Source organism: Oncorhynchus tshawytscha, linkage group LG27, assembly GCF_018296145.1.
Source record: "Oncorhynchus tshawytscha isolate Ot180627B linkage group LG27, Otsh_v2.0, whole genome shotgun sequence".
NCBI lineage: Eukaryota > Metazoa > Chordata > Actinopteri > Salmoniformes > Salmonidae > Oncorhynchus > Oncorhynchus tshawytscha.
The window spans coordinates 5,788,118-5,815,944 of NC_056455.1; the positions used below are offsets into that span (position 1 = coordinate 5,788,118).

At 41.4% G+C, this 27,827-nt stretch overlaps 1 protein-coding gene across 3 annotated transcripts in view; it reads left to right on the forward strand.

The window, feature by feature from the left end:
• The window catches only part of LOC112225931 (insulin-like growth factor 2 mRNA-binding protein 1), a 57,513-nt gene that overhangs the window by 15,289 nt on the left and 14,397 nt on the right, over positions 1–27,827 (forward strand). The window lies entirely within an intron of this gene.

Consider the following 27,827-nt stretch of genomic DNA (forward strand, 5'->3'; position numbering starts at 1 on the left):
TGCCCCCATCCACAGGGCACAGGTGGTCACTGAATGGTCTGATGAGCATGAAAATGGTGTAAACCATATGCCATGGCCGTCTCAGTCACCAGATCTCAACCCAATTGAACACTTATGGGAGATTCTGGAGCGTCAGCTGAGACAGCGTTTTCCACCGCCATCAACAAAACACCAAAATATTAACATTTACATTTTAGTCATTCAGCCGACGCACTTATCCAGAAGGACTTATATTTAGTGCATTCATCTTAAGATAGCTAGGTGAGTCAACCACATATCACAGTCATAGTAAGTACATTTTCCTCAATAAAGTAACTATCCACAAAGTCTTGGAACAGAAGTATTACTAGAAGTGAAGAGGAATTGAAACACATTTCAAATCACAAAATAAAGGAAACACCAACATAAAGTGTCTGAATAGGGTGTTGGGGCCACCACAAGTTGCCAACACCTTATTGAGACGCTTTATGTTGGTGTTTCCTTTATTTTGTCAGTTACCTGTAGGTTTGTTAACCAAGGTGTTGATTGATCTCTGCATAGTGAGTTTGAATGTGTTTCAATTCCTCTTCACTTCTAGTAATAATTCTGTTACAAGACTTTGTTGATAGCTACTTTACTGAGGAAAATGTACTTACTATAACTGTGATATGTGGTTGACTCACCTAGCTATCTTAAGATGAATGCACTAAATGTAAGTCGTTCTGGATAAGTGCGTCGGCTGATTGACTAAAATATAAATGTTAATATTTTGAGTCTGGGAATTTGATAGATTCGTTGAACGTTGATTAATCACACATGTACAGAGACTCCCTGCAGTTTGTATCATTTCTTAGAAGGACTTCTGATACCTCAAGTAAATGTGAAAAAAGATTTGCAATCTACCTGAAACCATGCAATGGAATTATGACGCAGTGTGTCCTTGCGTCAATGTTCAAGTATTGAGCAAAATGCTTGACATAAATGTTATTTGTCAACTAGTTTATAACTAGTTTAGTTGTATTAGTTTTAACTCGTTATTTCTCTCCTCTAATGCTATGTGGACTGTACCAAACATAACAAATAGTTAACAGAGTTGAGCTCTAGTGCTTCTTAAAAATGTTTTTTTTTTTACTAGAATCCAGGGCCCAAATATCTTTGCCATGTTGATCAGCAATGATCATTACCTGACATTCCTCTATCAATGATCATTACCTGACATTCCTCTATCAATGATCATTACCTGACATTCCTCTATCAATGTTTTGGGCAGCAGCCATAGCATTGTGCTGTGTGTTGGAAGTTGCACATGAGGAGGGGACAAAACAGAGGAAGGACGGGCGTGGGTGGGGCGCCTTGGCTGTTCCTAGGAGTCAGTTGCATATAGGGTGGACTGGCCCCCACATTCTGGACGTTCTATAGGTACTTGGGGTTCATTGATTCAAAACAAAGTCAGGGCTGACGTCACACCCTCCGAGGAAGAAACCACCCCCTTGTTTTTGAAACACAAGAACATTGTGGCTCGAGTTTGCTCTCTCTCTCTTTCTCTCTTTCTCTCTCTCTCTCTCTCTCTCTTTCTCTCTTAATCTCTTAAAGTGAACTTTGAAGTTGGAGATGCTTGTTACATTTAGCAGATTTTTCAAGTAAGATTATGAGAACTGTTTGTGGTCATATTGATGAATATGGATATTTTGGTCGATGTTTTTAGAGGCAGATTTTCAGTGTTTATTTTTGTTCATCTGTTGATATGTGACTGGGGAAAACAGAGGTACATGAGCATTGTAATCAGTGATTACCTCACACGTTGTTACTTTTGAAGTGTTCCAATTTGATCCAGGACTCTAAATTCTCTGAAAGTAGGAAAATCTTATTTAGTCCAAATCCTTATTTGCCTTTTTAAAGGTAAATTGGAAGAATAACTTCTCTATTCTTCTAAAGTGGAACTCACAGAAGGCTTCTGGTTGGACCATGTTTATAGTTAACTAAAGATGATGGTGTTGTTGGAATAGAACTTTGTGGTCAATTGGATGTCACTTACCACGACGTGTACTTGATAGAAAATGACATTCTGATAATGGACAGGCTTTACCCCAATGCTGACCGTTTGGACAGGGTCCTATAAATTGAACTGGAAATATTACTGTATAATTGAGTATAATACAATACAATTTCTGTTATTACTCTATGGATATGAATTTGTTATTCAATTAATTTAATTTATGTGTAAAGATATGTAATAACTTTTTTTGAGTATGATATGTTCATTAGTTGTAAAGGTTTCTGGGCTTAATTGAGATGTAAAGGAGTGGTTTTGAATTCGGGAATATTGCAGTGGTAACATTGTGATTTCATTAGGGTGTGGGCACAATGCTTTAACACTGTCAGATTTAAGACAACTAGCTTTTCATCATGTTTTCATTTTTCTAATTTAGGAGTAATGTTTGTCTCCTCTCCCTCTCTATTCTCACATATATTCATGTTATTCACTGTGCATCCTAAAGTTACTCTGATAGTTGTTTTACATCAGAGTTAAGCCGAGAATATAATGTATCTTGATGTGTAATAAAGCAACAAAATGACCATTTGACGTTACATCAACTTTAGTGCTGTTCAGTTTTCAAAGTTTATTTTTTTTAAATTTAAGTTCAGACAATTATCAGTGATTGATATCAGATTTATAGCAGTAGGCCTAGGTGTATATCAGTTCTCTCAGAATCTGAATCACCTTCATTCTCCAAGTACATTTACACATTACTCGGAATGTTTACTTGGTGATATGGTGCTACTAGTGATTGACAGCATTTAGAGACAGAATACAGAAATCTGAGTTTAGACAACGTTTACGTACTGTACATTATATACAACTAGGTAGAGTGAGCAAATATACAAATGTTCACCAGTGTTTTCGTCATGTAATTGTTTCTTGTTTCTTCGGTGTAATGCTTTATATTATTAGTGGGGAAGAATTGTTTATCTTAAAGAATTTTGTTTGGAAATATGTACATTTCTCATTATTGAATTCAAAGATTTAGAAGTTCTGTTCATAGCGTAGATTAGATAGCAATGAGTTGACTACACTAAAGTTGTTACTCTGGCAAAACAATGTGGATAAACTTGAGAATTGTTGCATTTTATTTGGGTTTATATAATACTGATGTTAACTAGAATTCGTTCAACTAGTAGGCATTCTCCCTTAGTATTTAATTATTTGTTTGCGATCATTGGCATGATGCTTGCATGCAAAATGAGTGCGATTCTCATATGAATGCTCTAACTTTTGACAACATAGATCTAAAGTTTGGATTCAGATGGAACATATTGTTGTCATATTTATGCTACGTTATGGTTGCAATTAAGAAAAACATTTTGCACGTTTATGAGGACCCATGAGGCTTTGATAATTAATGTATAGGCTATAATGCATATAAAATCTAGGCTAACCATTTAAACACTCCCTTAATCTCTTTAGAACCAGCAGTCATGTCGACATCAAATTAAAAGCGAATGTAAGGATGTGCGGTTAGGTTTCTGCTCCATGAGTCATGTCAAACGTTATAGAAAAGTAGCCTACGTGGTTCTATTATGCACGCTATGAGGCTTGGCTTCTCCTGAACAGTGCAGCGACGAGAATCAAATCGTCCACGGCAACTGTAGCAACGATTCATCTGGCACTCGTCGAAAACAGTTCACATGTATCAGAAATGTGTCACTGCTCGATATCACCAGCATAGCCAAACCCTTGCTATATACCCCCTGTGTGCGTCAGGCGTGCTCTCTGGCATACATTGTAGCCACACTCTCCCTCCTTTCTTCTATCCAATGACTGCTTCTATCTTCTCCCCCTCCCCTCCCTTTCTCTTCTCTATGTGGGCGGTGCAGCTACTCGGAGAACCGCCTCTTCCACGATGCTGTAGTACTCTCGAGTAGTTTACAGACTTTATGAATGAAGGCAGGTTTTCCTCCTAACAGCAGCGCTAGGCTGTAGAGCGAGCGCTAGCAGCTGAGCGATGGGGGGGGGGTAGCCACGGCACGGCACCCGCAGACAGAGAGAGGAGCAAGAGTGTTTGCATCCCCAGTAGAATGTAATAGACAGTCCTTGCTTTCGAATGAAATATAGCCAGACGTGCATTCATAATATGTAGATTTACAATGTTGTGCATGCCTTCGACTATGGTTGCATAGCCTGTTTAACCTTTAAACAATAGTGATACAATGTCAGCTGTTTGGGTTTTTTAGTGTAAGTTATTAATAATATATTATCTTTATAAGCGTTTGTTTTACCCATACAGGAACCTAGCCAGGAATTCTCAACGTGACACTCATCCATATCAATTTTTTCAAAAGGTGACGCCCAGATGTATTGCGCTGTCTGTCACTGATGTTTCTAAATGTTCTGGTATATTCTGCTCTGCCACATGTGACTGTTTTTCATTGTGGTAATTGGGCGTTGTCAAATAAAAATGGCTGCCAACTTGCTGGCTCACATGGTTCAGACTTATCCAGGGTGGTGTCATTCGCAGTGAACTAGAAAATCCGGCTTTACCAACATGTGTGTGTCTAAGAGCCCCGTAAGTGTTTATTAACTGCCACCGCCGCAAGTTATATGCAGTGTTTTGGTTTTGTTTATATTCTAAACATATTATGCATTCTCATTAACCAAGTGACCGCGAATTCATCCCAATATCTGTCTGATTCAGATGTTTACCCGCTGGGTTCTTGCATGGCAAATATGGAATATGGACAGAGAGTCAAATAAGGCAAATAGCCCTCGGTTCTGATTATGAGTTTATAGACCATATAGCCTAATGAATGAGGAATGTTTAGGCCTACGGCCTCAGTCAAGCAGCCTAAATCTCTCTCTTGCTTTTTGGACACTCGAGATTATTGTTGGCGACAAGTAGTTCTGTGCCTATGCGAAAACTGGATACAGGTTTCTAAAGACGTTTGTCTTTAGACCATCAGTTGACTGAATCAACTGTTGAACGAATATACATTTTAAACCTTATAGCAGTGTTTTTGTTGATTTTTAGATCAATATAAATTAATTGGCAATCATTTGGGCATTAATATTGCATAGAAATATCAAATCAATAGGTCTATATGGGCATAGGGCCTCAGGTGATATGGCGGAGCCTGTGAAATTGGGTGGGTTACCCGAGAAAGGGACAACGCTTTGAAAGATAAATAGATGCAAGGTCATCCACCTAGGTAGCCTGCTCCTACCAAAATGAATACATTTTAATACATTTGACTGACCCTCCTCTTCTTAATAACGTCAACCCAAATCTGAGTGACACCTTTTTTCTAATGATCAAACTGTAAGTAATTAAACGAGTAGCCTATAGACTATTCTTGAGATATAGTATATGGAATCATTTGAAGTGGACATGCCTTTCTCTCGAACCCATGCAGTGCATAAAATGTAGGCTACTGTTGCGCACAAAATGGCGCACGAGGGAGTGGTGAGCGAGAGGCGCATGCAGCATCAAGGCATAGTTGTACTACGTAGTGTGCTACAGTAGGTTCACTCTCCGTTCTCCTAAAGTGGCCTATGTTCACCGTTTTTCCACTCAACCTACTGACCATATGCACAGGGCATAAAGTGAACAGACTCCAGTAGCACATCTACAGTGTAAAGAAAACATGCATTGGAATAGTATTAACAACTGTCATGCATAAATATAGATTTATTATTCCATATGGTATGTTGGAAACAAATAAAGGCACTCGTCGCCCTGCACGCGTAGTAGGTAGATGGGTAGATTCTCTCAACCTTGCTCTTATCAGAATGGAAATATAGGCTATATAAGTGTTTTTTAGTAATCGGAATGGTATAACAGAAAATAGATATTCATAAGTTACGTGTTAATAAAGTGACAGTGGCTAAATGTACTCGATGGTGATCAATGTCTCGCCTACAACGTGGAGATTACGCACTGTTAGGCTACTGTGCCACACAAAATGGAGATCTTGCGGCTGCCATCTTCTCATGGCGAACGGGTCATTGTGGAGAAAAGCATGAACTTTGAGCCAGACTGAAGGCACGTCTCTCCGACTCCACTGCTAAATGAACTCCAGAGTTGTTGTCCTCGCAGGTTCAGCTTCTTTTCCCAATACCAGCCACCGCAACGACCACCCCACGTATTCCAGGCAAAGGCGCGAATGCGCTCTCTACTGTGTAGGCCAGACCTGTAGAGCAGACTCATTTCAACAGTGAAGGAGAAGGTCCTTGGCTGCGATTCCCATCATTGATTCATGTGCACAGTGTATTAACTTATGTAGGATCTTAATTTGAGCAGCAACGGGAAATGTTAATTATTATGAGGATTATAATAATGGCCATTTTTGTAGGGACTAATACATTTTTCGTTAGGGCAAATCGAATCTGAAATTTATAAATGGAAATTTCAAACGTTCAAGAACATTTTTAAAACTCAAATAGACTATAACTTTGCATTTTCTGCTATGCAGAAAAATTCTCAGCATCAAACCAGTGATCAAATCCTGCATCTGTACTTCAGCATTTTGCAATAGAATAGGATTAGTGTATGCAAGCCACAACTCTGTAATAAAGTGGCGAATGCACGAATGGGACCCAAGTACTCTGAAAATGCAACAATACGCCTGCATATCAGATGCTATCAATCTCACGCTTTCGGGCGATTGTTGGTTGAGGGTGTGGTTTTTTGTGTGGTATATTGATTCAAGCAATTACGTAAAATCTCAAATATGATATCCATGTATAGCCTATTAATATATATGACGTCATGTAAGAGGAGTGCCAGAGGCAGCCGTGTGAAAAATGAGCCTTAGTGTGCAGCTGACTGTCTGATAGTGTTCCACATACCCTGCGCGGACTATTTTAAGTCAGGGGAAGCCCATCCCCCGCTATGGCGGCTGTACCTCAGCTGAAGCTGCGGCCCCTTTGAACAGTACAATTGTTTGCTGCTAGTGCTACCCCCTGACCATGCCAGCCCTCTGGCCCTTCCTAAACTCTTAAACTACAGCTTTCCATAACCACTCCGGAGTCAAGGGTTGCGGTGTATGGTTTGGGTCAAACCGCCATTGCTGCGATGGAATGAGCTAGGATCGAAAACCTAACCAGATTTGTTTTGGGCTCGGGAACTGTGGAATTCGGCGTTTGGGAGAGGGAGGACTGAGTGAGTGAGAGGAGGGATATAGGGAGGAAAGGAGGAGGGAAGAAGGTGGGGCTCCTAACGTGATAATGCAGGAGATGACCTGTGTGCCCTCCCCTGCTGGTTGCCATGGCAGAAGCCCCACATTCCTCAGCTGAGCAGAGCTTTTTTTCCTCCTCAGTCCATCCGTGTGTGTGCGTGTGAGGTGCAGTACTGTGATGCGTGAGAGAGATGACACCAAAAACAGAGAGGCTTCCAGGGGCCTCAAACTGTCAGGACTGACCGCTCCACACACACACACACACACACACACACACACACACACACACACACACACACCACAGATATATACACAAACGTTGATGATCAGGCTTTATTGTTTACAGCAGCATAATAGTCAGTAACACCTTACCTTGACTCTATTTTAGAAAACATCCAAAGTTGACTCATAAGCAGTAAATACACATGATAATAAACAGCTGCATAGAGTTTAATTTAAGTAGGCATATTATTTAATGGTTAAGTTACATAATTTACCTCAACAGTAATGTACACTATTTTAATCATATTGTAAAAGTGTATAGGCAACATTAATAACTGGGTGGTTCGAGCCTGAATGCTGATTTGGCTGACAGCTGTGGTATATCGGACCATATTCCACAGGTTTGACAAAACATGTATTTCTACTGCCCTAATTAGGCTGGTAACCAGTTTATAATAGCAATAACGCACCTCGGGGGTTTGTGGTATATGGCCAATAGACCACGACTAAGGGCTGTGTCCTGGCACTTGTGCCGTGCCTACAGCCCTTAGCTGTGGTATATTGGCCATATACCACACCCCCTCGTGCCTTATTGCTTAATTATAAACCTACCACTGGTCATTAATAATTGCCCTTGTCATGAAGTGTTAGGCTATTAATGCCTAATAGAATGTTCATGCTGTATCTGAGTAATAATATGTTTATTATTGTAACCCTGTAACTGTCCTGTTCCTGTAGTGCTGAATGTATTATGAATGTGTTATTAGTCCATTTGTTTTTTATGGCATTGTCAAAAACATGGTTGCCATATACTTGATTACTGTGGATGCTTTCCAAAGATGAGGAGCTTTTATGATTCTGAAATATATGGGACTCGACGATAACATGATTGATTAAATCAAATCAAAATCAAATCAAATTTATTTATATAGCCCTTCGTACATCAGCTGATATCTCAAAGTGCTGTACAGAAACCCAGCCGAAAACCCCAAACAGCAAGCAATGCAGGTGTAGAAGCACGGTGGCTAGGAAAAACTCCCTAGAAAGGCCAAAACCTAGGAAGAAACCTAGAGAGGAACCAGGCTATGTGGGGTGGCCAGTCCTCTTCTGGCTGTGCCGGGTGGAGATTATAACAGAACATGGCCAAGATGTTCAAATGTTCATAAATGACCAGCATGGTCGTACAATAATAAGGCAGAACAGTTGACAAAAGGAATTAGATTGAAGGTCTTGTAGTGTACTGGAACAAATCAACAAATTCAATCAAGCGATTTAAAAAAAAAACTAGAATGCCATTGGGTGCTTGATTGCAAAGAAAATAGCATCCTTTACCCGAGTTAAGATTTGGTCATTTTCTGGAATTGATTGAGTTTTGTTTCGATAAAATCCTGGTTAGAAACAAATCTTATCATGCCATGGCATATTTGGGATCTCCAGAGAAGAGGAAGCTACAGTGCCTTACAAGTACAGTGCCTTGCAAAAGTATTCAGACCCCTTGGATTTATTCACAATTTATTTTGTTACAAAGTGGTAATAAAATGTATTTAATTGTACTTTTTTGTTGTTGTCAACAATCGACAGAAAATACCCTGTAGCCTAACGTAAAAGTGGAAGAAACATTTTTGTTCAAAGATTAATAGAAATGAAATAATTAGAATATAGTTGTTGCATAAGTATTCAGCTCCCTGAGTCAATAAACGTTAGAAACACCTTTGGCAGCGATTACAGCTGTGAGTCTTCTTGGGTAAGTCTATAAGAGCTTTGCACACCTGGATTGCCCATGATTCTTTCCACAGTTCTTCAAGCTCTGTCAAAATGTTGGGTATCATGGCTAGACAGCTATTTTTAAAATCTTGCCATAGATTTTCAAGCAGATTTAAGTCAAAGCTGTAGCTTGGCCACTCAGGAGCTTTCACTGTCTTCTCGGTAAGCAACTCCAGTCTAGATTTGGTCTTCTGTTGTAGGTTATTTTCCTGTTGAAAGGTGAATTCCTCTCCCATTCTCTGGTGTAAAGCAGACTGAAGCAAATGTTCCTTTAGGATTCTGCCTGTGCTTTGCTACATCACACTTTGTTTTATCTTGAAAACCTCCCCAGTATTTGTTGATGACAAGCATACCCATGCCATGATGCAGCCACCATCATGCTTGAAAATAAGGAGGCAGTTACTCAGTGATGTGTTTGATAGATATGCCCCAAACATACTGCTTTGCATTTAGGCCAAACAATTGTATTCCTTTGCTATTGTTTTTTTTTGCAGTATTACTTTAGTGCCTTGTTGCATACATCTGTATATTTATTTGTATTCATTTTTTTCATTTAGGTCATTATTGTGGAGTCTCTACAATGTTGTTCATCCATCCTCTGTTTTCTACCATCACAGAACTCTGTATCTGTTTTAAAATAATCATTGGCCTCATGGTAACATCCCTGAGCAGGTTCATTCCTGTCCTGCAGCTCAGTTCAGAAGGACAACTGTATCTTTGATGTGTCTGGGTGGTTTAGTATATAATTCACCGCATAATTGAATTGTTAACTTGACCATGCTTAAAGAGATATTGAATGTCTGATTTGTTATTGTTGCCCATCTACCAATCACTGCCCTTATTTGAAGCTTTCTAAAAGGTCCTTTATCTTTGTAGTTGAATCTGTGCTTGAAATTCAACGCTTGACTGAGGGGACCAGACAGATGTTGTATGTATAGGAAACAGAGGAAGGGTTAGTCCTTCAAAAATCATGCCAATCACTATTATTTCACACAGAGTGAGTCCATGTAACTTATTATGTGATTTGTTAAAGCCAAATTTTTACTCCTGAACTAATTTAGGCTTGTCTGAACAAAGGGGCTGAATACTTTTATTGAACGACCATATTTTAAGACCTTTAAGTTGATTAAAACATTTTTGAAAGAATATTTCTTCCAATTTTGACATTTCGACAGTATTTTGTGTAGATTGTTGACACACAGAAAAAAGGACAATTACATCGATTTTAATCCCACTTTTGAACACAATTAGAACGCGATGAAATCCAAGGGGTCTGAATACTTTCGCAAGGCACCGTATATTCAAACAAACAAAATACGTTGTTTTGTTTGTTTTTGATCCGTCTTTAATCGTGAACCATGAAATACTCATATGCGAAGGGAGCAGGACCAGGCCAGTGCCAGGGGAATCAATCCTCCACCTTCAACCACTGCTCATCACAGTAGCCTTGTCAGCCCATCCACCGATACTATACGACCACAGAGGAAATGTGTTGTGACATATCAATACATTTTTGATTAGAAGAGATTCATCCCTCTCAGCGGGTTTTCTCGGGCCAATGAGGTTGCCCGAGTCTTTCAACTCCCCTGGCGATTCTTGCTACTGTAGTGTCTTTGTAAGGCAATGATTCATTGTCTTTTCATTACGTAATACTTATCCACTTGCTTTGGGCTGGGTAGGTGTGCACTTGTCGTGAGTACCAGGACCTTGAATTTAGACTCAAACTCTGTAGAATATTGACTCGACAATCTGACTCCAGTACCTGAAATTAGTACGGGCACCTATTTAATACCAAGCAGTGGTGTCCCCAAGTGGTATCCCCAAGCAGACTGAAGCTCAGCGTGTGTAAAGAACATGTCATCCATGCTGCCAGTTGACGACTGCATACTGCCAGTTGACTGCCTGCTGCCAGTTGACTGCATACTGCCAGTTGACTGCATACTGCCAGCTGACTGCCTGCTGCCAGTTGATTGCCTGCTGCCAGTTGACTGCATACTGCCAGTTGACTGCATACTGCCAGCTGACTGCCTGCTGCCAGTTGATTGCCTGCTGCCAGTTGACTGCATACTGCCAGTTGACTGCATACTGCCAGCTGACTGCCTGCTGCCAGTTGACTGCATACTGCCAGTTGACTGCATACTGCCAGTTGACTGCATACTGCCAGCTGACTGCCTGCTGCCAGTTGACTGCATACTGCCAGTTGACTGCATACTGCCAGCTGACTGCCTGCTGCCAGTTGATTGCCTGCTGCCAGTTGACTTCAAGAAATCTCACCAAGTGCTTGTGAGATTTTCCTCTCCCCTACCACTCGTTCTTTGCGCTCTTCTCCACCCCCTCTCTCGTTCACAACCCCCTCCCTCTCTCCCTCCCTCTCTTGCACACCCTAGCTATTTAAAGCATGAAGTACAGTATTACATCCACAGAAGGGTTCATGTGTCTGTCTTTGAATGACACACTGAGGAATATTGTCACTTCAGGCTCTAGCAGCTAGATCAGTCGAACCAGCGTACACTGTCACGATATTTGGTTGCCTTTGCACCTTCACATTAACAATGAAATATTCATCTCTGATTTTATGCTTGCTAGATAGTCCCCATTAAATATTTACTTATCTTCTTGTCTCTCATACGTAATAGCTGCTCCTGTAGCAGACATTGTGGGTCTTTCATATTTTTCAATATGTGTACTTGCAAGCTGCCTTTTTTGCTTTCCTTTCTCCCTCACTCTGTTCTCTGCTCTTTGAAAAATGTGAGTTAGCGTCTTAGTAAGAAACATTTCAACGAGCATAACCAATCCATGCAAGTGTAGTTTTCAGTCGGTTAACAACGTTGCTGTGGAGCCATATTGGAAGTGTGATCTCGCTTCTGTACAATCCCTGGTTTGTTATGCAAATAATTCTACATTGCAATTCATGTGATGCATTTCTATCAATCATTTATCAAAACAGTTGTCAGCTCCTCTGACATTCGTGTAGCCTATCTGTCACTGATGAGCACAGAGCTCCAATCATCTCTTAGTGCCATTGTTTTTGCTCTGTACGTTGTTTGAATTTGAGATTGCATCCTCGAATAGGATTTTCAAATAGTGTGTTTCAGTTACAAGTTTTGTGTAAGGAAGTGCGTGGTACAAATCCAATTAAATGCTTACTTGCAGATTCCTTCTCCACAATGCAAGACATATAACACGTAATCAAATATAAGAAGACGAACGTAAAGTAAATGGCAGTAGAATATCATACATCATACATTTTTTTTGCATAAGTATAATACAGGAAGGCACAATTTGTAGTCCAATATTTACACGTGTATTGGGGAAAGTGGGTATGTGTGTGAATTTCGCAGTTTAATAACGTATGGTATCAGCAGTTGTGATGTGTGTGTGTGTGTGTGTAGCATGAATGTATATGTACTGTATGTGTGTGTTTGTATGTGTGGGTGTGTACGTGAGTGAGCGCATGTGTGCTATGGTGCGAAGAATCAGAGCAGGTGGTCAGTCCAGTTTGACTGTTCAGCAGTCTGATGGCTTGTAGATAGAAACTGACTGGTGATGACGTGCATATTTCAATGAAAGCCAACCATTTATTGTGTTTGAGTGCCTAGAGATGATGGACGATATTCGGGTTTCGACTTCCGACTTTCAATTTTCTTTGATTCATACCTGGAAAGTGCCCATCTCCTTCCTTTTGGGCATAGTGTGAAGATACTTTTGAACTGACACAACCCACTGGGCACAGCACGTCATTTAAACGTGGAAATGTGGGACATGTTTGGTTGAGACATTAATCAATGACATTTCAACCTTTATTCACCCACTCAAAAAGAGAGCCAGAAGTGTGTTCAATTCCCAATATGTTATCACTATGTTCTCAACCATCTAAAAGCACAACCAAGTTACAATAAATAAAAAAACAATGTCTCATTTTTGGTTTATTTGTCATCTAAGGGCACTTCCAACCATTTCAAAGCACAACAAAGTTGAAATAGGAATACACTCTCAGATATTTTGTATTTATACAACAACTTAATGTGTTATCACCGCGCTTCATCTAATAGCACAACCAAATGACCTGGATTGTAGTTGAGATTACATTAAAAGTACATAGTGCAAGTGATCAATGCTGTTCGTGATTCTGCACAGATATTTATATTGTGAAAATCTCCACAGATCCTGCGACCTTTGCATGCTGTCTTGGACATGCATATCTTCTGTGGTTCCGTAGATACTTTTATAGTTACAGTAAAACGTGGCCATGGATGATTCACTAATTTACGGTTGAATACAAACTGTTACATTAGTTTGTAAGATAGCCTTAACTTGAGGCTATTTACTGTGTTACAAAAGTCATATCGAATTGTGTTAGGTTGACAACGCAAATATCAACATTTAAAGGAGATTTATGTAATGCTTTCATAGTTCCATCTGAGCCACTGGCTTAATCCTGTTCTTTAACATTTCTTTTTTGGTTTAGTTGGAGACGTGAAAACAACATATAATTTGTTAACTTGTCGACAAGTTAATAGGCTATTTACATAATAGCAAAACTGATACAGAATTGCGTTTTGTTTTCAACACAAACAAATATTTGCATTTGAAGGAGATGTATGTTTTGTGCCACTGACTTAGTCTGACTTTAATTCCAGTTTGTCTACAAATTAATAATTGATATATTGGATTCACATTCCCAATCTCAACCAAAAGTAAAAGTTAAAGAATAGGACTAAATCAAATCATGCACTTCAAATAAAGTTTGGTTTGATTTAGTCCTATTCATTAACTTTGATTTTTGGTTGAATTGGAGATGAGAATCCAACATATTCATTATTAACTTGAAGATTAAATTTGACATCAAACGAAGCTTGAAATCCTAGGCCTATTTATTGTCTATTTTTAGTTGAACCCTGGGTTGAATTGAAACAATAGCTGTTGATGATTTTGCAAATGCTACACTGAATAAAAATATGGTCCCATGTTGGTCCCATGTTTCATGAGTTTAAATTAAAAGATCCCAGACATTTTCCATACCCACAAAAAGCTTATTTTTCTAAAATGTTGTGCACAAATTTGTTTACATCCCTGTTAGTGAGCATTTCTCCTTTGCCAAGATAATCCATCCACCTGACAGGTGTGGCATGACAACAAGCTGATTAAAAGCATGATCATTACACAGGTGCACCTTGTGCTGGGGACAATAAAAGGCATCTCTAAAATGTGCAGTTTTGTCACACAACACAATGCCACAGATGTCTCAAGTTTTGAGGGAGCGTGCAATTGGCATGCTGACTGCAGGAATGTCCACTAGAGCTGTTGCCAGAGAATTTACTGGTAATTTCTCTATCATAAGCCACCTCCAACATCATTTTAGAGAATTTGGCAGTACGTCCAACCGACCTCACAACCGCAGACCATGTGTATGGCGTTGTGTGAGCGAGCGGTTTACTGATGTCAACGTTGTGAACAGAGTGCCCCGTTGTGGCGGGGGGGGTTATGTTATGGGCAGGCATAAGCTACGCACATCGAATACAATTTAATTTTATCTATGGCAATTTGAATGCACAGAGATACCATGACGAGATCCTCAGGCCCAAAGGTTGTGCCATTTATCCGTTGCCATCGCCTCATGTTTCAGCCTGATAATGCACGGCCCCATGTCGCAAGCGTCTGTACACAATTCCTGGAAGCTGAAAATGTCCCAGTTCTTCCACGGCCTGCATACTCATCAGACATGTCACCCATTGAGTATGTTTGAGATGCTCTGGATCGACGTGTACGACAGCGTGTTCCATTTCCCACCAATATCCAGCAACTTCGCACAGCCTTTGAAGAGGAGTGGGACAACATTCCACATGCGTCAATCAACACTCTGATCAACTCTATGTGAAGGAGATCTGCATGAGGCAAATGGGTGTCAGACCAAATACTGACTGGTTTTCTGAAAAAGAAACCCCTACCTTCTTTTTAAGGTATTTGTGACCAACAAATGCGTATCTGTATTTCCAGTCATGTGGAATCCATAGATTAGAGCGTTGTTTATTTATTTTAACTGACTGACTTCCTTATATGAACTGTAACTCAGTAAAATCTTTGAAATTGTTGCATGTTGCATTTTATACTTTTGTTCAGTATGTATAGGCCTAAATAGTATCATTGATGACATATGACTTATAGAGAGTATGGTTACATTTTATTTGCTCTGTTAAACCTTCCCTTTGGAATGACTTCGATAGCAACAGTGAATCTATTTGGTTATTAAGAGATCTCTAATGAATCATTATCATGATAGCACATTGGTAGTAGTTAGTGATGAATATCAAAGTTAAGCAAGGCTGGGCTTGGTTAAAAGCCTAGATGGGAAACCAAATTCCTAGCTGTAGTTAGATCAACTCTCCAGTAGGAGTTGCTGCCCAGCTTAGTTTTTCTTTCTTATAGTGGATACAACGTTGAAGATCTGACGCTGTTTCATGAACAAATTGTACAAATGTTTTATACAAGGTTTGTCTATGTTGATAATTGGTTACCATGATGACATAATTCTGTGGTTGAAATTTCACCCCAAAACAATAGTTGATGACTTTTTGCAAATCCAATGTATTTTCCACGTCCCAATACATTGACAAATTACGCTAAAACCCACGTTGATTCAACCAATTTCTGCCCGGTGGGAACTGTCTCCTTTTATTCATATAGGCCTACTACAGTTCACAGTTGTAGCGTTTGGGATGATTAACCTTTTCCCCAAGTCTTCCCACTCTGTAGTTTTTTCAATGCGTTCTATATAAGTACCGTTAGAGCACCCTGAGAAAATAAGACTGCTGCATGCTATTTCTCCCCCCTTTGTTGTTCTGCAATTCTCTCCACACGGGCAAATTTGGAGCCTCTTTTCCATGACGGCTGTTTTTGAAGTGTAATGCACCAGGTGAAGATTGTAATCGTATCGACAGCGGCAGTCTTTCCACCAGCTCTCTGTTCTCTCTTCATGCAACAGACTCTACCTACTTATGCAAGATCTCCCTGTGTTTGTTTTTTATTAGCATGCCAGGTTTTGGGCATTTCCATATGACTCAAATCCCTATAGGTTGCTATTTGAAGGATTTCTGAGAAATTGATGAAATGGAAGAACAGATTTCTTCAACCTCACAGCAACTTGCAGTCAAGCGAGGAAAAAGAGAGACGAGTGATTAAAAGAGTATAGCTTTATGTTCTAGTAGTAGGGTCTACTGTAGATTTAGGTGAATACGAGCAGTAGGCAGGAGTAGGCAGTGACAGCCTGCTATAGCAGCAGAAAGGTCCAACTCTTTGTGTGTGTGGTGGCTCTTCACCATCAGAGTCCATTGCACATTTGGGGTTAATGTTGCATCGGCGCCTCCTGATTGCCTGGCTAGCGGAGTGACCTTTCACCCCGTTGTATGGCAGGGCGTGGAGCAAAGAGAGGAGGGGGAAAAGGGAAGGTGGGGGCAACTATCAGGTATTCTAAGGGGGAAGGGGGAAGGGGGGTCAAGTGGGGGGAGAGGGAGGGGGAGGAAGGGTTGTAAATATACGGTGTAGGGGAGAGTGGGGTAAGTTGAGCCAAAGGGGTAAATTAAGCCATCCTTGTTTCTAGGAAACCATAAACAAAATAAAAAACTTGACTAAATATTTGGGAAGATGTCATCATTTCATGGAGTCTATGAAGCAAGAAACCACATGGAAAAAGCAGTAAGCAAGATATCAAAGTAGATCATTCTAAGACTGTTCGGTTGGGGTCTCTATAAGCTTCAATATGAGGTCCTTTAACCTAGCATGAAAGTGCATCCTTGTAGATGTGTGGGCTAATATAGTCCACGTGTTTGCCTTCCGGTAAGTTGAGCCAATGGTTGAGCCAACGGCAAGTTAACCAAATTGAAGTGTTTTCTTCCCAGGTGTAATGCAAGGCCTTATCTATGGGATATGAGGTAACAACAGAGCCTGGCCTATGTTAAAAGTGTTTTTAAAAAGTAGAAAGTGTTTGTTAGGTGTTAAGCCTGTGTTAAAAGATGCATAAAATGATTAATAGACTAAAAAAAGTGATTGTGGTTGTGTTGAATTGTGTTTGGGAAATGAAGATTGTCATGGTTTAAAAAAAGTAGTGATAATATTTAATTCAGTACAGAAATTTGTAGGCGGCTCAACCTACTCTGTCCTGTGGATCAACTTACCCCATTCCCCGGGTAAGTTGTGCCAAGAGACCACTTTTTTGGACAAGCTATGTTTTTAAAACTGTAATGTTTACATGAATTCTGATCATTTCCAAGGATACCCACCACACTGAAATATATGTAGATATCTTTGTTAGAAAGAATACTATATTTCGCTTGACGGAGTGATGCTGAATGTAAAAAATGGCTCAGATTACCACACTCTTGTCTCGTGTCAGTGCTCATTGCTTGCACTTTATGTTGATGTAGTCATTTATCCTCCATGCTATCTTGAGAGCTTCTTGGGTGGTAGTAAGCCTTTTTTTCACAAAGAATTGTGATAAACACACATCCACTACCTTTTTCTGAGTACTTAGCTCCATGGCTCTCATTGGTCCTGTCTTGTGAACTGCCTTCCTGGAGTCATGGGCACCAATAACATCCTGGTATGGACCTCATGGAATCGTCGTCAAGATGGCGATATATATACTGAAAAGTTGGCTAGGATCAGGAAACAGTGCAACCGTGTCTGTCGGCGCCATCTTGACGGCGATTCTATATATATATATATGTATATATGTTTTTATGTTATTTTTTACATTATTTTCGCAGAACATTTATTGTATTTTTACCTTCAGCCAGAAATAACTTTTGGACATTAGATCGGCGGTCACTCACCAGAAATTCTAGCACATTCTAAATGTGACTTCCCTGACCTGGATCCTTTGTTTTCATACCATCCACCGCTTCCGAGTATATTACTCGCTAACGTTCAGTCCTTGGACAATAAAGTAGACCGGCTCAGGACAAGGATCACCATCCAGAGACACATCAGGGACTGTAACACACTCTGTTTTATGGCTTCATGGTTCTCTCCAGATAATATTGTCACTGTCCATTCAACCAGTGGTGTTCTCCGTCCATCTCGCGGACAAGAAGAAAAAAACTCTATGGGGAAAAAGAAAGGCAGGTGGGGTTTGTTTCATGATTAACAAAAGACAAACTAGCCAAATGTCAAAAATATGTCCGTAAACTCTCGATCCAACTGGTTTGCACATGCTCTGAGTGTTACGGTTTTCTAGGGGTGATGAAGGAGAGTCGGACCAAACTGCAGCGTGTCGATTGCGATCCATGTTTAATACAACAAAGAAACACGAACTTACAAAAAACAATAAACGAAACCGAAACAGCCTATCTGGTGCAAACTAACAGAGAGTACACATAGGACACTAAGGACAATCACCCACGACAAACTCAAAGAATATGGCTGCCTAAATATGGTTCCCAATCAGAGACAACGATAAGCACCTGCCTCTGATTGAGAACCATTCCAGACAGCCATAGACTTTGCTAGATAACCCACTAAGCTACAATCCCAATACCACCACCAAAACCCCAAGACAAACACACCACAATTACAAAAATCCCATGCCACACCCTGGCCTGACCAAATACATAAAGATAAACACAAAATACTTTGACCAGGGCGTGACACTGAGATCGCGGCTTGGGATGCCCAGACGGCATCGCAAGCCGCGATCTCAGAGCATGTGCAGAACAGTTGGCTCGAGTGTTTACGGACAAATTAAATCTCTCCATATCCCAGTCTATTGTCCCCATGTGCTTCAAGATGTCCACCATTGTTCCTGTACCCAAGAAAGCGAAGGTAACTAAGCTAAATGACTATCGCCCTGTAGCGCTCACTTCTGTCATCATGAAGTGCTTTGAGAGGCAGATCACTTCTACCTTACCCGACACCCAAGACCCACTACAAATTGCATATCTCCCCAACAGATCCACGGATGTAGCAATCGCCATTGCACTGCACACACTGCTCTATCCCAACTGGACAAGGTAAATACTTATGCAAGAATGCTGTTCAGCCTTCAAACTCATCACTAAGCTCAGGGCCCTGGGTCCTCCTTGTGCAACTGGGTCCTGGACTTCCTGACCGCCTACTCAATGTGGTGAAAGTAGGCAACAAAAACTCTGCCACACTGAACATCAACACAGGGGCCCCACATGGGTGTATGCTAAGCCCCCTCCTGTACACCCATGACTGCGTGGCCACACACGTCTCCAACTCCATCATCAAATTTGCTGACGGCACAACAGTGGTAGGCCTGATTACCAACACAGATGAGACAGGTGGAGGTGAGAGCCCTGGCAAAGCGGTGTCAGGAAAATAACCTCTCCCACAACGTCAACAAAATGAATGAGCTGATTGTGGACTACAGGAGACAGCAGAGAGAGCACACTCCCATCCACATCGATAGGGCCGCAGTGGAGAGGGTCAAAAGCTTCAAGTTCCTCAGCGTGTACATCACTAACAACCTGAAATGGTCCCTTCACAAAGACAGCGTGGTGAAGAAGGCGCATCAGCTGAAAATATTTGGCTTGGCCCCTAAGACCCTCACTAACTTCTACAGATACACCATTGTGAGCATCCTGTCTGGCTGTATCATTGCCTGGTACGGCAATTGCACCATCCACAACTGCCACCCGCTACCATCTAGAAGGAGGAGACAGTAGAGGTGCATCAAATCTGGGGCAGAGAGACTGAGAAGCAGCTTCTATCTCCAGGACATCGGGCTGTTAAACAGCCACTACTAGCCGGCCTCCACCCAGTACCCTGCCCTGAACCTTAGTCACTATTCTAGCTGGCAACCACCCAGTACTCTACCCTGCACCTTAGAGATTGCTGCCCTATGTACACAGAGTCATTGAACACTGAATACTTTAATAACATTTGCATGCTGTTTTAGCCACTTCATATGTATATACTGTATTCTAGTCATGGCTCATCATATATCATTTATCTTTATGGATTATGTGTGTATCGTTTTCTTTTTAAATTTCTAGGTATTACTGCACTGTTCGAGCTAGAAATACAAGCACTTCGCTACACCTTTGATACCATCTGCAAATCTGTGTACGCGACCAATACATTTTGATTTGTGCATGTGTCTGTGTGTGTGTGTGTCTGTGTCTATGTGTGTGTGTGTGAGTGTGTGTTTGTGAGTGTGTAAAGGTGGTTGTTTTTGTGGTGTCGCTCGCCTATTCCCATCTTCACCAACAGCAAGGTGGACACTGATCCAATTTCTTAACTAGGCTTTGTGTTGTGGTTTTCATTTACTTCTGTAGTCCGCTCGTAATCTCTCTCTCTCTCTTCTCTCTCTCTCTCTCATTCGGTATAATCAGCTTAGAACTTAACCATTGGCCTGCTATCCTGCAGATTCCCAGCCCACCCCATAAACACAACACACAGCACACAACACACAGCACACAAAACACACACACACAATCAGCTTTCTTGACCACCATTCCCAGGATGGATAGGCTGTTGACCGTATAGTGTATAGTGTATACAGGATCTTAATTTGATCCAGTTTGCTACAGCATGAAAATAATCCCGCAGCAACGGGATATGTGATTTATTATGTGGATTATAATTAAAGGCCATTTTTGTAGGGGTTGATGCCTTTTCAAGTCTGACATTTCAAAGTGGAAATGACAAACTTCTGGAGACTTAAACCTTAAATGCGCTCAACGTTTAAAATGTCCCGCATTGCAGGAAGGTTCTCCTGCAACGTGGTGATCAAATTTAAGATCCTACATCTGTAGGGCTCTCCTGAGGCCTGCTAAATCAATCACTACACTTTGGAGAAACAGCATGAAAACAAAAACATTCCTTTAACATGTTGAACTTTGTTAATTTTGCTGAAATAAGAGATGAATGATTTGAAGTATTTTTAAAAATAGATATTTGTTTGTATCCCTATCAATACTACCGAATCTCAAGGTATGATTGTGTAATAAGCCATATCTGCATCTGTCTTACTATTCCATTACTATTAACAAGTTGTTGGTATTTTTGTGTAAAATGATCATAATGAAGGTGCAACAACTGTGTCCACCAACCAAATTTATGTAATTTGGGACAATTGAAGGATGAGTGTGGAGCTTTAGGGTGTACGCTGTATGACAACCTAACATTACTGAGGTCAATTATGGGAATTAGCTTAGCTTTTCAATTAAGTGATTGCAATTCACAATTAGCGCTATCGTTCTCTCTGAGCACAAGCTATGGTGCTGCCAGGCTACATCCTTTGCTATTGTATGGCCTTGTTGTAATAGTTATTATCTTGAGCCTTTGAGCTTTGTATGGTGAGAGTGGATTTGGTTTCTTTTAGGGTTGAAATTCAGGCTAGAGTTCTGTTGCATCCCTGTGAAACACTGCTACCTCTTTTGAAGGGCGTAGGCAGCAGAGAATGGCTATTAGGGATGTGAGGTGTATTCAGCTAAGCTGAAATGTTGAACGATCGCTCAAAACCAACACAGAATTGACTTTAACGTTTGATGCGTATATTGAAACGGTAGGCATTCTGAATGCACCGTTTGTAGAATACACTGGTTATGGGTATAGCCTTAATAATTGTGTGTTAAAACAATTTCTCAATGTCAATGTTGCCAGGCGGGTCTTTTTAAAATTTGAAATCAAAACACGAATTTATAACCCTTTCCCCAGAGGGTTCTACATGGAACCCAAAAGAGTTCTGCCTGGAACCAAAAAGAGTGTACATAGGAGCCGTTAATCAGTAGCCTGTTTTTATTTTATTTTTAAGAGGCACCTTTTTGAAGTCCCCACCCCTTTCCCTTCCTCCCTGCCTCCATCTCTCGCCACTCTCCACATGCATTGAGAGGAAGTTAGCTTTGAGTGGGGGTGTGTGCATGTGGGGGAGGGGCGCAGTGCACAGAGATAGAGAGAATGCACGCTGCTGTCTTTGAAGCCTATTGTTTTTTATTCTCTCTCTATCTCTCTCTCTCTCTCTCTGCATTTCATTCCCCACTCCCCCATCATCCTCAGAGCTTGGTTGCTGATTGGCCAAGCCACTGACAGGGTGAAATTAGACAGGAAGTAGCTCTGGATAAAAAGAAAATGCAAAAAGTGGGGCTACATGACTGAGACTTCCTGTGTTCTCCATTTCCTGCTTGACCTTTCACCTCGCAATGGGCCACACATAGTTCATTTGGTGGGATTTGGAAGTCTGCAGCTACCCTGGTGTATGTGTGTGTGTGTGTGTGTGTGTGTGTTAGCGTGTGTGTGTACTTCTTTCATTCTGCTGAGTGGGTTGAGTTGTCGTGGGCCCCTTTGTGTAGTAGACTGTATATGTAATGCTGTTGTGTTATTGTCACTATTCTACGGCTACGCCATCTTCCCTAAAACTAATTTTGGCCTCCATTTTCAAACCTCCATGGTCTGTTGTAGTTATTTATACTCTCAAATGAAAAGGACAGTAAGGGTTACTTAGGCCAACCACCCACTGACTTAAGTTTAAAAGTGAATGACATAATCACAGTTTGTATGTGTGTATTTGTGTTGGTAGGTGTTTACAGTATGTTAGTATGATCATGAGTATTTTATCTATGTGCCCTTTTATTTTCGCTAGTGTGTTTGGACCTACATTTATGGTGTGCCTTTGTTTGTTTTTGACTGTATTTTGTAAATCAAGGGGCATCTACAAATCTGTATGCACTTGGTGCGTGTGGTGTGGGTGTGTTGGTGTTTTCAGAACACAAAGTGTGCGTTTGTGTATTCAAACGTGAATGTGTGGCGCCTAAGTGATTATGTGGCTGTGTTAATTTGTACTTAAATATATATATATATTTTTTACAATACTCATTCTGATGTATGTTCAAATGTGTACATGTGTGGACGAGTGGGTGTGTTTGTTTTTAATCTGCTTGGAGGGTGTGTGACTTGGTGTGTTTTGTGTGGGCGCCTGGGTGTGTGTTTATGATTATGGGCTATGGAATGCTTCTCATTGTTTTTCCTTCCACCGGGAGGACACCCGAGTCCTCCAGCGCTGCTGAGACTGGCCCGTCATGCATCGGTGAGCCACCGGTGGGGGGCGCTCTAGGGACCTTTCTAATGCTAAACAGACGGCCTGATGGGAAGGGGAGGCGAGCCACTCAGGGCGACATGCATGCCTGTGTAAGAGCTCACTGTGAAAATCGCACCTCCTCTGTGTATGCGTGTGTGTGGTTGTGTACATCTTATGTAAAATTACCTGAGGGTGTGTGTGCTATGCAATTGAGCCTGATTTTGGCATGGAACAGGCTTTTTTTAATACATTTGTGGTTCAGTATGAAGTTTTTAGTATTGTAGTTGTGTTTGTTTATTAAATGGTGGGTATGTAGAAGATAGCCGTATTTGGTAAAAGACCAAGTCCATATTATGGCAAGAACAGCTCAAATAAGCAAAGATAAATTACAGTTAACTGCACCTCAGATTGCAGCCCAAATAAATGCTTCACAGCTTTCAAGTAACAGACACATCTCAACATTAACTTTTCAGTGGTGACTGTGTGAATCAGGCCTTCATGGTCGATTTTCTGCAAAGAAACCACAACTAAAGGACACCAATAATAAGAAGAGACTTGCTTGGGCCAAGAAACACGAGCAATGGACATTAGACCTGTGGAAATTTGTAGTTTGGTCTGGTGTCCAAATCTGAGATTTTTGGTTCTGACCTCCGTGTATTTGTGAGACGCAGTGTGGGTGAACGGATGATCTCCGCATGTGTAGTTCCCACTGTAAAGCATGGAGGAGGTGTTATGGTGTGGGGGTTCTTTGTTGGTGACACTGTCTGTGATTTATTTAGAATTCAAGGCACACTTAACTAGCATGGCTACTACAGCATTCTGCAGCAATACGCCATCCCATCTGGTTTGGGCTTAGTGGGACTATCATTTGTTTTTCAACAGGACAATGACCCAACACACCCAGGCTGTGTAAGGGCTATTTACCAAGAAGGAGCGTGATGGAGTGCTGCATCAGACGACCTGGCCTCCACAATCCCCTGACCTCAACCCAATTGAGATGGTTTGGGATGAGTTGGACCAGGGAGTGAAGGAAAAGCAGCCAACAAGTGCTCAGCATATGTGGGAACTTCTTCAAGACTGTTGGAAAAGCATTCCAGCTGTAGCTGGTTGAGAGAATGCCAAGAGTGTGGAAAGCTGTCATCAAGGCAAAGGGTGGCTACTTTGAAGAATCTCAAATATAAAATACATGTTGATTTGTTTAACCCTTTTTTGGTTACTACATGATTCCATATGTGTTATTTCAAAGTTTTGATGACTTCATTATTATTCTACAATGTAGAAAATTGTGAAAATAAAGAAAAATCCTTGATATGAGTAGGTATTCGAAAACATTTGACAGGTAGTGTGTATAGTATATATTGTGTAATTTTCGTTATTGGATATACAATTTCAGGAAATTATATTAAATGTATATTTACATTTTAGTAATTTAGGACACACGCTTATCCAGAACGACTTGTGAGTAGTGAGCTCAAAGTGATTATAATTTAGGAAATATTCCCATGCATAAATAGAGGGATATGTGATCATATCCCAACGTCTGTTTAAGATTTTTGCGGACCAATTTGCAGTGTACAATTATTTATAACTATGTTCCGGCCCCCTGACCATCCGCTGAAAAATCAGCCCACAGCTGAATGTAATTGGGTACCCCTGCCGTGGAGGCCTATCCTTGAGTGAAATGTTGCGGGAGAGATCTTCAAAGGAGAGGTACAGTGGAACCGAAATTGAGGACATGAGTATAATGGAGGACAGAGGGTCAAGCCATTCAGTTAGGACCTTTCGAAACCTCCTTCAAGTCAATTTTCCCTTACATAACCAACCAGTGTCTGTACAACATATACACACTTACATACATACAAACACACCTTTGTTTTCCTTCACAGGTCTGCGCAAACATGCTCCCTCACACTTTCCCTCTTCCTCATTTTCCCTCTTCCTCATTTTCAACCATGTTTATGGATCTCTCTCTCTCTCTCATGCTGTGCTTCTCCCACGCCACCCTATATTCCCTGACCATTCAATTCTTTCACATGGTAAGCTAACACCTCCATGCCCCTCCTATGTGACAATGCTATGGTCTCACCCCGAATAGAGTCTCCTGATCAGACTAAATACATTTGCTTTTGACCCCACCAGCATAAAGCTGTAGGCTTGAGGCTTCTAAGCATCCAGGCCCCTCTTCTTTCTCCCATTGTCCTGTTGGTACCAACACAAGCTATGTACGTTAGATGCTACCTCAAAGACAAAGTCAGTAACACAGACATAAACATTCATTCAAGCTTCAGGTGAGATTCGTTTTTCAGGAATTTTAAATGTTTGTTCATGTTGGAGTATTTGCTATGTGAGGTTGGGTGCAACCATATTGTCTCCTCACCACTCATCCATCTTCCCCTCCCCTCCCCTGTCGTCATGGCGTCAGCCAATGAGATGCCTGGGAGTCGGCGTTCAGTGTTGTCTAGGTTAATTTAATTTCACAGTTGGTGTGGGTGTGGGGCTGATGGTTGAGGGGGGTTGAAGGGGCAAATGTGAGTTAAGTGTTGGGTGGGGGGCTATGTAGATGTGGGGGTTGGGTGGATGGTTACGTCTATTGATGTATTGATTTGCGGGACAGAGACTTTGATGAATGAAGAAGGGTTTTCGCCGAGGAGGAGAAGTACCAGTTCAAAGGCCCACCTCACCCTCACGTGCTCCCCTCACAAATAGCCTACCGTGGGCGGTGAAGCCTGAAGCACGGCCATGATGTTGACTGTTAATTAGGTGGCTTGCACAAGTTTCCCCAAAATCGGACAAAATCATTTGTTTTCAAGACTGTGGTGACCTTCGAGTAACTGAACCATTCTATGTGGCTAAATAGTCAGTAGTGCTTTAATTGTTACAGCACATTCAACACGTTGCTGAACTACCATCCAATGGTGTGGCACAGGACACAGGAACCTCTTAGCCTCATCATCAAAAAGCCCTGAAACCTTTCGGAATGTTTCTGCTCTTGAAAACAACATGTGCCATGATTGTATTGGGTTGCTTTATGGTAATATATGTGTAGAATGTCATTTACCTGAGGCCCATGAGCTTAGATTGGCCCTTCCATATGTTTTGTTGCGTAGAGCCCAAGAGGCGAGGCAGGGAATTTTTATTGGGTTGTGTCTCTCCTGGGTGTAGAAACTTAGGTTCAGAGGTCACAAGGGGATTCCAACATGTTAACCCTTTACAAACCAGCAGAGCTGTGAGCTGCCCCTCCATTATGACCCCTGGCGCCCATTCTCTCCTCCACACACACACACACACGCACACACACACAACCCCTCACCTCTCACATAGATCATTAGAGCTCCCTCTAGAGTTCAATCAGGAGTTCAATCAGGACGCTGGCAACCAATTGCCAGCTCTGTGTTTCAGTTGCCCTTAGGCACACAGATCTAGCATCAGCTTACCCTCTAAAATCTGGTGGAAAATGCGAAAACTGACCGTACATCTAGGGGCGACGTCATTCTACTCCCAGTCAGAGAGTCCAAGGGGTTGAAGCAGGAAAATTTGATAGGCTACTATTACCTACCTGCTACCCCTCCTTGTCCTCTTTTCTCTCCTCACTATGTTCCCCTGATCTCCTCCACTTTGCCTTCTCTGTGGCCAAATCTTTGAATAAATCTGTAAATACTACTTTGGTACTGTGTGGTTCAATATACAAGTTATTCAGCTTGTTTGTTTATTCTTGTATTTTGGGGAACCTTGATGTTGTTGTTATGGAGATTGTCCTCCCCCTGCTGCAGTTCTTTCTCTCTCGCTCCTGTTTGCGCTCTGTCACACTGTCCCTTTCTCGCATGCGTTCCCCTGCAGTCAACTCTCTCTCGCTTAATGCCAACCTCACACCCTCTCTCCCTCTACTATACTCCCTCATAGTTTTTCTCTCTCTTTCTCTTTCTTTCGCTCTCTCTCTCTTTCTCGCTCTGTGCCCATGTGTTGGGAACGTTCCAGGGCAGCTGGCAGAGTACTAAATCTGTCGTCAGTGTCCGGTTTCAATATACCCATTCTTTCTCCCTACACACCCCTCAGTCCATCCAACCCACACAAACACTCTCTCTCGCTCTCTCTCTCTCTCGCTCTCTCTCTGAGTCCAGGCCAGCAACAGGCAGCGGGATATGCAAGCTGGCAGATGCTGATGAGCTGAGACACACACACACACACACACTTTCAGCGTCGCTCATGTGTACTGAACCAGGATGTTAAGACCTGAAACACAAGACTGCCAACCGTGTGTGAGTGTGTGTGTGTGTGTATGTGTGTGTGTGTGTGTGTGTGTGTGTGTGTGTGTGTGTGTGTGTCTGTCTCTGACAGCTTGTCATAACTTTCAATGGTGCATTGGCGGTCAGTACAATGGAGCTCGTCGTTTTTTTTTATGGTCACAGAATTCTCAGTTGAGAGGCTCAAAGTATTGGAGTTGTACTTGTGAACTAGTATAAAACATATGGAGTAGTGACACCGATGCTCTTTCCTCTCACAGTTGCTGCAGGCAAACTCTGAGATACACTGGTATTTTACGATGCTAAACCGCGAACCAGAGAACCCAATCATGCTTCTGATTCAATGAAATAAAGAATGAGGTTTGACCAAAAAATATTTGGTAAATTTCCATGTAGGTTTACAATAAAAAAAG